The sequence below is a fragment of the Leuciscus leuciscus genome (genome assembly GCF_965113295.1).
Source record: "Leuciscus leuciscus genome assembly, chromosome: 24".
NCBI lineage: Eukaryota > Metazoa > Chordata > Actinopteri > Cypriniformes > Leuciscidae > Leuciscus > Leuciscus leuciscus.
The window spans coordinates 27014199-27024181 of record NC_138723.1 but is presented as its reverse complement, the minus strand read 5'-3'; positions in this window follow the sequence as shown (position 1 = coordinate 27024181).

Below are 9983 nucleotides of genomic sequence, written 5' to 3'. Positions count from 1 at the left end.
AAATATGTTCATGTTTCCTTCTTTATGGCATTCTTCGTGTGTGTGTGTGTGTGTGTGTGTGTGTGTGTGTGTGTGTGTGTGTGTGTGTGTGTGTGTGTGTGTGTGTGTGTGTGTGTGTGTGTGTGTGTGATGGCCCAAATATCACAAATCATAAGAGCATGTCAGTTTTCATGAATGAATGATATGAATGTAGCTTTCATACTTCAGTACACATAATATGTTACAAAATGGAATGAAACTGAATGAATCAAAAGCTTTCAGTTTGCATTATAAGCAGGGAAAAATGTGTGCTTTTTATTGCTCAACATAGGCAGGTGGTTTAGGGGGAGGGGCATTCTCATACTAGAGAGTGTTTGATTGGTCAAAAATTGGGGGGTGGTGGGGTCTACATTCTGACTGAAATATGTTGGAAAACCATTAAAAGCTATTCAAAATACTGACATTAAAACGGAAAAGACAAAAATAGGTCCTATAATTACCATAAGATTATGAATTATTAAGCAATCCCAGCATCATTGAGTTGAGAGGGGTGCTCACGCTCTAGTATCTGGCCAGTGAGTGGACACTGGTCCTCATGTTAACAGCCTCCTCTCTTCCTCTCAGGAGACTCTTGTTAGACGAGATGCCACTGAAATTAATTAGCGTGATTCACAATCTACTCCACAGCCTGGAGGTGAGGAGGACTGTCATGGCTCTTTGTAAAGACTGTGCCTGTCCGTTGGAGCTTTTATTTGTTCTCATTAAACACTAAACAAGCCCAATGGTGTTTAAATAACCAGCAGATGTTAACCATGCACTTCCAGTAATTAGTTTACAACTCTTAAAACTGGAGAAGCCAGCAGTGGGCAGCGCATTAGATGTCTCAGGACAATTCAGTGCATGTCTTGTCTTTCTGGACTATTGCAATAATTATGTTTTTGAACATGTTTATCTGGTTAAAGTGCCGCTATTGTGCTTTTTGGGATATTACCTTTCATGCAGTGTGTAATATAGCTGTTTATGAATGTAAAATGTCTGCAAAGTTTCAAAGATGAAAGTGAATGATAAATGGAGTTATTTTCTCTCAAAAGAAACAACAGATTATGAACAGCCTGAAACGAGTCGTCAGTAATTCCACTCTTACTTCCTGCACAAACCTATGAAAGGTTTGTAACAAATTTGCATAATGCCAGCCTGGGATCTTCATTAGCTGCCCGCAAACAATGTCTAATTTGACCCTCAAACACTGTAGTTGTAGCTGAGACTGGAAGAGTTTGGTTTGTGTTGTCGACATGTTGAGAAGACGCTGTTTTCTGTTCTGGGAAAGTAAATCCACTACATGTAATTCCAGAGGATGAGGACTCGCTCGAACTGATACAGTAAAACCGACGCCATCGTTACTGTTTGTATCACTGTGCATCAATCAGAGCAGAGTAGACCACTCACAACAGACTGAGCCATCTGACCAATCAGAGTAGAGAAGACCAATCACAACAGACCGGGCCATCTGACCAATCAGAGCAGAGTTGACCAATCACAACAGACTGAGCCATCTGACCAATCAGAACAGAGTAGACCAATCACAACAGACTGAGCCATCTGACCAATCAGAGCAGAGTAGACCAATCACCAGGGCCGGCCCTGACCAATTTGCTGCCCTAGGCAAGATTTTACCTGGCGCCCCATGCATCACAGCCCATTTCACCCCGTCATTGTGTTCATGATTTAGCATATATATATATATATATATATATATATATATATATATATATATATATATATATATATATAGGCCTATATACACACACACACACACATTACAGCCTAAACACAAATACCAAGAGCATTACATAGCATTCAAGTCAAGTCCCCATTATCTTTTATAGCACGATTTACAATAAAGATTTAATGTGAACTTTGCTATTTTGAATAAACCTATAAATAAATATCATTACTATGCCATAAAATGTACAGGCCAAAACATTACTATTTTTAATGTTTTTGAAAGAAATTTCTTCTGCTCATCAAGCCTGCATTTATTTGATCAAAAATACAGAAAAAAATGTAATATTGTGATATATTATTACAATTTAAAATAATTGGTTTTCAATTTATTATACTTTAAATTATCATTTATTTCTGTGATGCAAAGCTGAATTTTCAGCATCATTACTCCAGTCTTCAGTGTCACATGTGACATCCGGTCTATCACATTTACTTTAGTAGTACTTATCACATCTACTTTAGAAATCATTCTAATATGATGATTCATTATCAAAGTTGGAAACAGTTCTGCTGCTTAATATTTTTTCATAACCTGTGATACTTTTTTAGGATACTTTGATAAATAAATAGTAAAAAAAAATTTTTTTTAAATGTTTTAAGAAATAGAAATCTTTTGTAACAACAATATACACTACTGGTCAGTAATTTGGGGTCAGTTGTTTTTTTGTTTTTGTTTTTTGGTTGAAATAAATCAATACTTTTATTCAGCAAGGATGTGTTAAATTGATAAAAAAGTGATCGTAAAGATGATTTATATAATTAGAAAATATTTTTATTTTATTTTAAATAAATGCAGTTCTTTTTAACATTTTATTCATCAAATATATTAGGCAGCAGAACTGTTTCCAACACTCATAATAATTTAGAATATTAAAATGATTTCTAAAGGATCATGTGATAGACTGGATGTCACATGTGACACTGAAGACTGGAGTAATGATGCTGAAAATTCAGCTTTGCATCACAGAAATAAATGATAATTTAAAGTATAATAAATTGAAAACCAATTATTTTAAATTGTAATAATATATCACAATATTTATTATTTTTTCTGTATTTTTGATCAAATAAATGCAGGCTTGATGAGCAGAAGAAACTTTTTTCAAAAACATTAAAAATAGTAATGTTTCCAAACTTTTGGCCTGCACTGTATCCCCACAACTGCACAACTGTAGAGTAAAACATTAATAAAAAAGTGATAATAAAAAATGCGTCTTAAAACTGACATGATTGTTACATAACCACACAGTCTGGGGACTCTGGAGAACTCAGAACAACTGCTAACATTAAGTTTAAGGTAAAAATAACTGCCATGAAATGATAGTATCTTACTCCTATGCCATAAATTGTTCATTCACTACATCACTTTACCTCTGTCTTTATCCCCTTTTATCCTCTTCTCTTCTTTTTGGTACTGTATCTATCGCAGACTATGCTCATTTATAATGTGTCATGTAAATTCGGCCTTCCGTCACAATCAGGAAACTTTCACCTCGTCTAGAACTGGCGCGAGCTGTCAGGCCCGTTTCTACGAGCTGTGTGTTAACAAAAGCAGTGTTGTCTACATTGGATGCGGAGTCGCGCACGCTACACAACAAATTACCAACAACTGATCGCGCGCGCGCTCTGTTTCTGACGCACTTCAAGCACTCTATGGGCGGGGGACGATTGGTGAGCCGGACTTTTTTTTTTTTTTTTTGGTAGTATTTCTAATTAATGGTTTTAAAATAGTATTATATATATATATATATATATATATATTTAAAAAAAAGTTAAAAAAAAATAAAAAAAAATTCACTCGTTCACTCATTCTGGCGCCCCTATGGATGAGTGGCGCCCCTAGCATTTGCCTATACCGCCTATGCCGCGGGCCGGCCCTGCCAATCACAACAGACCGGGCCATCTGACCAATCAGAACAGAGTAGACCAATCACAACAGACTGAGCCATCTGACCAATCAGAGCAGAGTAGACCAATCACAACAGACTGAGCCATCTGACCAATCAGAGCAGAGTAGACCAATCACAACAGACTGAGCCATCTGACCAATCAGAGCAGAGTAGACCAATCACAACAGACCGGGCCATCTGACCAATCAGAACAGAGTAGACCAATCACAACAGACTGAGCCATCTGACCAATCAGAGCAGAGTAGACCAATCACAACAGACCGGGCCATCTGACCAATCAGAGCAGAGTAGACCAATCACAACAGACCAGGCCATCTGACCAATCAGAACAGAGTAGACCAATCACAACAGACTGAACCATCTGACCAATCAGAGCAGAGTAGACCAATCACAACAGACCGGGCCATCTGACCAATCAGAACAGAGTAGACCAATCACAACAGACTGAGCCATCTGACCAATCAGAGCAGAGTAGACCAATCACAACAGACTGAGCCATCTGACCAATCAGAGCAGAGTAGACCAATCACAACAGACCGGGCCATCTGACCAATCAGAACAGAGTAGACCAATCACAACAGACCAGGCCATCTGACCAATCAGAGCAGAGTAGACCAATCACAACAGACTGAACCATCTGACCAATCAGAGCAGAGTAGACCAATCACAACAGACCGGGCCATCTGACCAATCAGAACAGAGTAGACCAATCACAACAGACTGAGCCATCTGACCAATCAGAGCAGAGTAGACCAATCACAACAGACTGAGCCATCTGACCAATCAGAGCAGAGTAGACCAATCACAACAGACCGGGCCATCTGACCAATCAGAACAGAGTAGACCAATCACAACAGACTGAGCCATCTGACCAATCAGAGCAGAGTAGACCAATCACAACAGACCGGGCCATCTGACCAATCAGAGCAGAGTAGACCAATCACAACAGACCAGGCCATCTGACCAATCAGAACAGAGTAGACCAATCACAACAGACTGAACCATCTGACCAATCAGAGCAGAATAGACCAATCACAACAGTCTGTGTCATCTGACCAATCAGAGCAGAGTAGGCCCTGTGAAAGGCGGGGTTTAGAGAGACCGAATTCTTTATCAAACTGTTTCAGACACTTTTAGAAAAGAGCTGATGCTGCAGTGTATATTATGAGAAAAGTTTTTTGACCTTGAGACTCGGATAATAGGGGCACATTAAACGTTCTAAAAGTTTTAGTGTGTGAGGCAAAGTCCAAGCATTCTGCTTATTTATATTGGCTTGCTGTACAATCTGACTATATGAACTATCCAAACGTTCTCCACACATGACCCTTATATGTATATGTCAAGGGTCATGAAACCCTTCTGTTGACACTGAATATTTACACTTCCGGTTTAAAAAAGTTCAAGAAATGTTATTGTCACAGGACAAAATACACTGATGATTTTTATACTGTAAGTCTGCCCATTACCCAGCATGCAAAGTATGTGAAACAAGTTTGGGGGAGAGTTTATTTATAAGTGTTCTGGATGTTTGAATGTATGGAATGTTGTGTTTTCATGTTTTATGGGGACTTTCCATAGACATAATGATTTTTATTCTGTACAAACTGTATATTCTATCCCCTTACACTAACCCTACCCCTAAACCTGCCCATCACAGAAAACGTCCTGCATTTTTACAATTTCAAAAAACATCACATAGTATGATTCATAAACTGTTTTCCATGTGGGGACCAAAAAATGTCCCAACAAGGACAAGGGGGGACATTGTGTCCCCATAATTTAGGGTTTACCTGAACCACACACACACAGTAACCTTACAATACATGGTAAAATCATATATTTTAAAAGACCATATACTGTACGTAGTTTCACTTTTAGAATTTCTTTTTGGAGAAAATGTATATTTAATAACATGATATGTATTAAGATATATAAAGGCACCAAAATTAGGGTGATTGCAACAGACTGAAATAAACATTAGCTATTTAAAATGAATAATAATAATAGGAATAAATATGCACATGATATGTTAAATTGGCAAGTGTATATCTATGCAAAAACTACAGAACCTGTCATATTTTCCCATAAGCTATGAGGAAGTTAAGCTATGGCTTAACATATCCAGAGAACATTAAAGTTGGACATCTCAATGGACCGAGTGTGGGACGGGCTGTCTGGTTGTGTGCAGAGACTCCGTCACGGTCTCAAAACCCCACTAGAGTCTCTCCCCCGTTCTCAGAGTCAGACAAGGCTAAGAGGTTTCCACATTCACATCCACCTCATCTCGCTCCCCACTTCACCGCAGTAATGCATGATACCGGCTCACTTCAGCCCGGGGAAGAGGCCAGACTGCAGCTGCCCGTCTGGGGCCGCATGAAAGAACGGGCTGTTTTTCGGTTGGGGCGGAGAGGGATGCTGTGAATGCCCTCCCAAAGAGAGATGAGGCATATTGAAAACTATATTAAATTACCCTGATTAACAATTTAGCCACGAACAGGAGAGGCAGGGAGGGATTCCATTGGCAGAGCCAAAGCCTATTCACCGGCAGAGCTGTGGGGTCGAAAGGTCCCCCAAGTTCACAGGCTCTGCGGCTTTGTTATGCTAACTCACAATCTCAAATCAGCAGCCAAGTGGAGTGTGAAATAGAAATGATTCCTTGAGAACTTTCAGCGAGTTTGTCGTCCACACCAGCACCCCCTCCCCCAGTGCCAGAGGTCCGTCTGCTCCAACGCCTGTTAAAAACTACTACGTCCATCCATGGGACAGAAAACAACTGCAAAATGTCAGGAGTAGCAATTTGATGATTAGTTTATTAAATAGCTTTCTGTCACAAATTATACTTGCATGCTGTATTCATGACGAACAATTGTAAAAGGGTGTTTAACTTCAGAAACTAACAGATTTCATTGTTTTCTATTTGACATAGTCACATTAAAATTGTCTTGGAAACTGGTATAGAGTTTTTTTGGTATAGATCTTATTGTTTTTCTCATATTCCCAAACACATACCGTCAATCAGCATGATTTTTTAAATATATATTTATATATATATATATATATATATATTACATTTAAAGGGATAGTTCACTTTGAAATTAAATTTTGGTATGTTTTAGCTTACCTCAAGGGCATCCAAGATGTAGGTGTCTTTTTTTGCACAGTAGTTTCAATTTTGATATTTTTAGGTCAAACCGTTCTTGTCTGTCAGTCATATAATGCAGGTCGATGGTCACTGTCTCAAAGAGCATGCACAGAGTCCAAATTAAAACAATTCCCCGTCGTCCAAATGAAACAATTCCCCATCGTAAGTACACATTGATGGCCCAAGACACGAAACGAGCGGTTTGTGTGAGAAAACGAACAGTATTTATATCGTTTTTACCTCTTGTACACAGCCACGTCCAAGTGATCTGAGAGCGCGGGCGGGTATAGATATATACAATAGAAGTCGCCTTGGCTACGGCAGTTCATTGGAATGAAACCGTAGCCAATGCGACATCTAGTGGATATATCTATATGCAGAAAAAAAGACACCTACATCTTGGATGCCCTTGAGGTAAGCTAAAACATACCAAAATTTAATTTCAAAGTGAACTATCCCTTTAATTACATTTTTAATCATCTAAACAAAAGGTTCACTCATCATAAACCATTTCAATATTTTGGTGTGTGTCTGAAAATTGAAACACAAATTATGAATGGCTCTCAGTTGTGACATAATTTCAATCACTGTCAGCAATTGTACTGCTAATAAAGTTTTTTCAAGCGTTCAAACGCGGTTATCAAGTAAACAACGGTGTCAGTGAAGAGCAGGCTTGAGAAACGATTCAAGGTAAATATCGCGAATATTTGAATCAAGCTGCAGTTTTAACAAATTCTGACAAAATCATGAACATTGTACATTTTTGTATTTGGATACATAAAATGCTAGCCACAAAATTAGCTTTAACAAGAAAAAGGTAGGAGAAAAAAAAATGTAGACTGTCATTTCCACCACAAAATGTTGAGTGTATTTGAGATGTGGGAAATGTTCATGACAAAAATGACATATCTAACCCTACACACACACACACTTAGACATTGTTAGGAGACAAAATACATAAACTAAAAGTGTGTTTAAAAGGAGTTTATTTTCCACAGTTTATTTTTCCATGTAGTTGAAGAGATACCCACAAATTATGTTTAAATATTTATAAATTACAATAATTTTTAAGAGCGGATGTCAAGCAGATGAAATTTTAATGCTGAATGTTTAAGGATTCTCTGTCCACTGGGAACCGTTTTGCGTCCTTGGGGAACCATAGAGCCGCTCCACACTTCAAGTAAACGATGGGTCAACCATTGTTTAAATCCAGGTCAACATGGCTCGCCCTCATAGGTGATAATCGATGACCCTCTATGATCTTTAGTGGATTATGACTCTCTTGGGTCTCATTGTGAGGCATTAATTGATAGCAGAAGGTGGATGTCAGTGTCAGCTATGGATCAAGGAGATGGACATCCACTGGAAACAATCCAGTCTGGGATATTAGTCTGGGATATTTAGAACAGAACTGCTGAATATTTGCAAATTTATCTTTTAGATTAGCATTTTTTTTTGTTTTGTTTTTGACTTTTTTGGTGGATTAGCATTTGAATCTGGGCAATCTTGCTGAGCGGTTGTTGCTTGGGCACCTTCCCATTAAAAATGGGCAATACATTTATATCTGGATAATTTAGATCGGTCGTGGGCCCTGTGTCTAATCTGGTTGCCCGTTGACGGCAACATTCCCAAAAAGTTGCCCCGTGTATCATCACCTTTAATGTTCGTTCACACCATGAACGATACCTATAACGATAAAGATATAGTATGGACTCTGCAATTCTTTTATATTTAGAATGATTTTTCGAACTATAATGTATAACGATAAGTATAAAGATAATGGAAGAGAGGAACAATATCGTTAGAATCACTTTCATAAAAAAAATTTCCCAGCTGATGAACAATAAAAACATTAACAGCCAATCAGAATCCATCCTGCTTTAAAGAGCTCGAGCATTTAAAGTGACATATGACATAAACTGCAGGGTGTGATTATAATAAACAAAACAATATTGTCAGCTGGTATGAACACTAATATAGTCATCGTTATAGTTATCTATAATTATCATTCTGGTGTGAACGGGCCTTAAAGGATTAGTTCACTCCAGAGTTAAAATGTCCTGATAATTCACTCACCCCCATGTCATCCAATATGTTCATGTCTTTCTTTCTTCATCCGGAAATAAATTAATGTTTTTGAGGAAAACATTCCAGGATTGTTCTCCATATAGTGGACTTCAACCGAGACCAGTGGGTTGAAGGTCCAAATTGCAGTTTCAATACAGCTTCAGAGGGCTCTACACGATCCCAGCCGAGGAATAAGGGTCTTATCTAGCGAAACCATCGGTCATTTTCAAAAAAAATTAAATAAAATATGTATAGGCTACTTTTTAAGCACAAATGCTCGTCTTGCACTAGCTCTGCGATACTCGTCCACGACTTAACGCATTACGTCATGTTGGAAAGGTCACGTGTGACATCATCTAGAACGATTATTTAAATCAGTAGGTCATTTTCTATGTAATTGCAAAAAGTAATTTAATAATTAAAATAAAATTGCTTAGAATGGGAGTGCGCTAGTATTGTTTCGTGTTGCTCGTTTACAGTGTAGACGGGTGTTAGTTACCCCCCTCTTCCTTCTTACTTTCTCCTCTCTCTCTTTTTTGGGATAATTGCTAGAGAAAATTGCGCAGCAATTTCAGATTTATGTAGCACTTTGAATACATCCTCCCCCTCTCAAGTCTGATTGGTATCCAACCGCCTGTTACCATGGTAATGACAAGATCATTTTCCTGTAGCTCTTTGTGAGGTGGCCTTTCTCAGATGACAGGTTAAGCAGACGTGCTTGAACTGTGGGGGCAGATCTATTGCCACCCTTACATTATTTTATCTTGCCAAGGAGACGAAATAAAGAGAACAAAATTACATCAAAAGTTCAAGAATTTACTTGTGATTTAGATTAAAGGAAATATGCAGAGACAGTTCCTCTTAGATGTACAATAGCAATACCATGGTACAGGAAAAATATCGGCTGGCAATACTGTGGTATATCTTATATATATATATATATACACACTGCTATTGTAGCTACTCCAAGTTCAAAGAATACCGTGGTACATGCCTAAAAATATAGTACCATTTTTGTTAGTGTTGTGTGCAGTGTTATTTAAATATTATTTATATACTGTTATAGCAATTATTAATATTTAGATTTTTACATTTTCAGT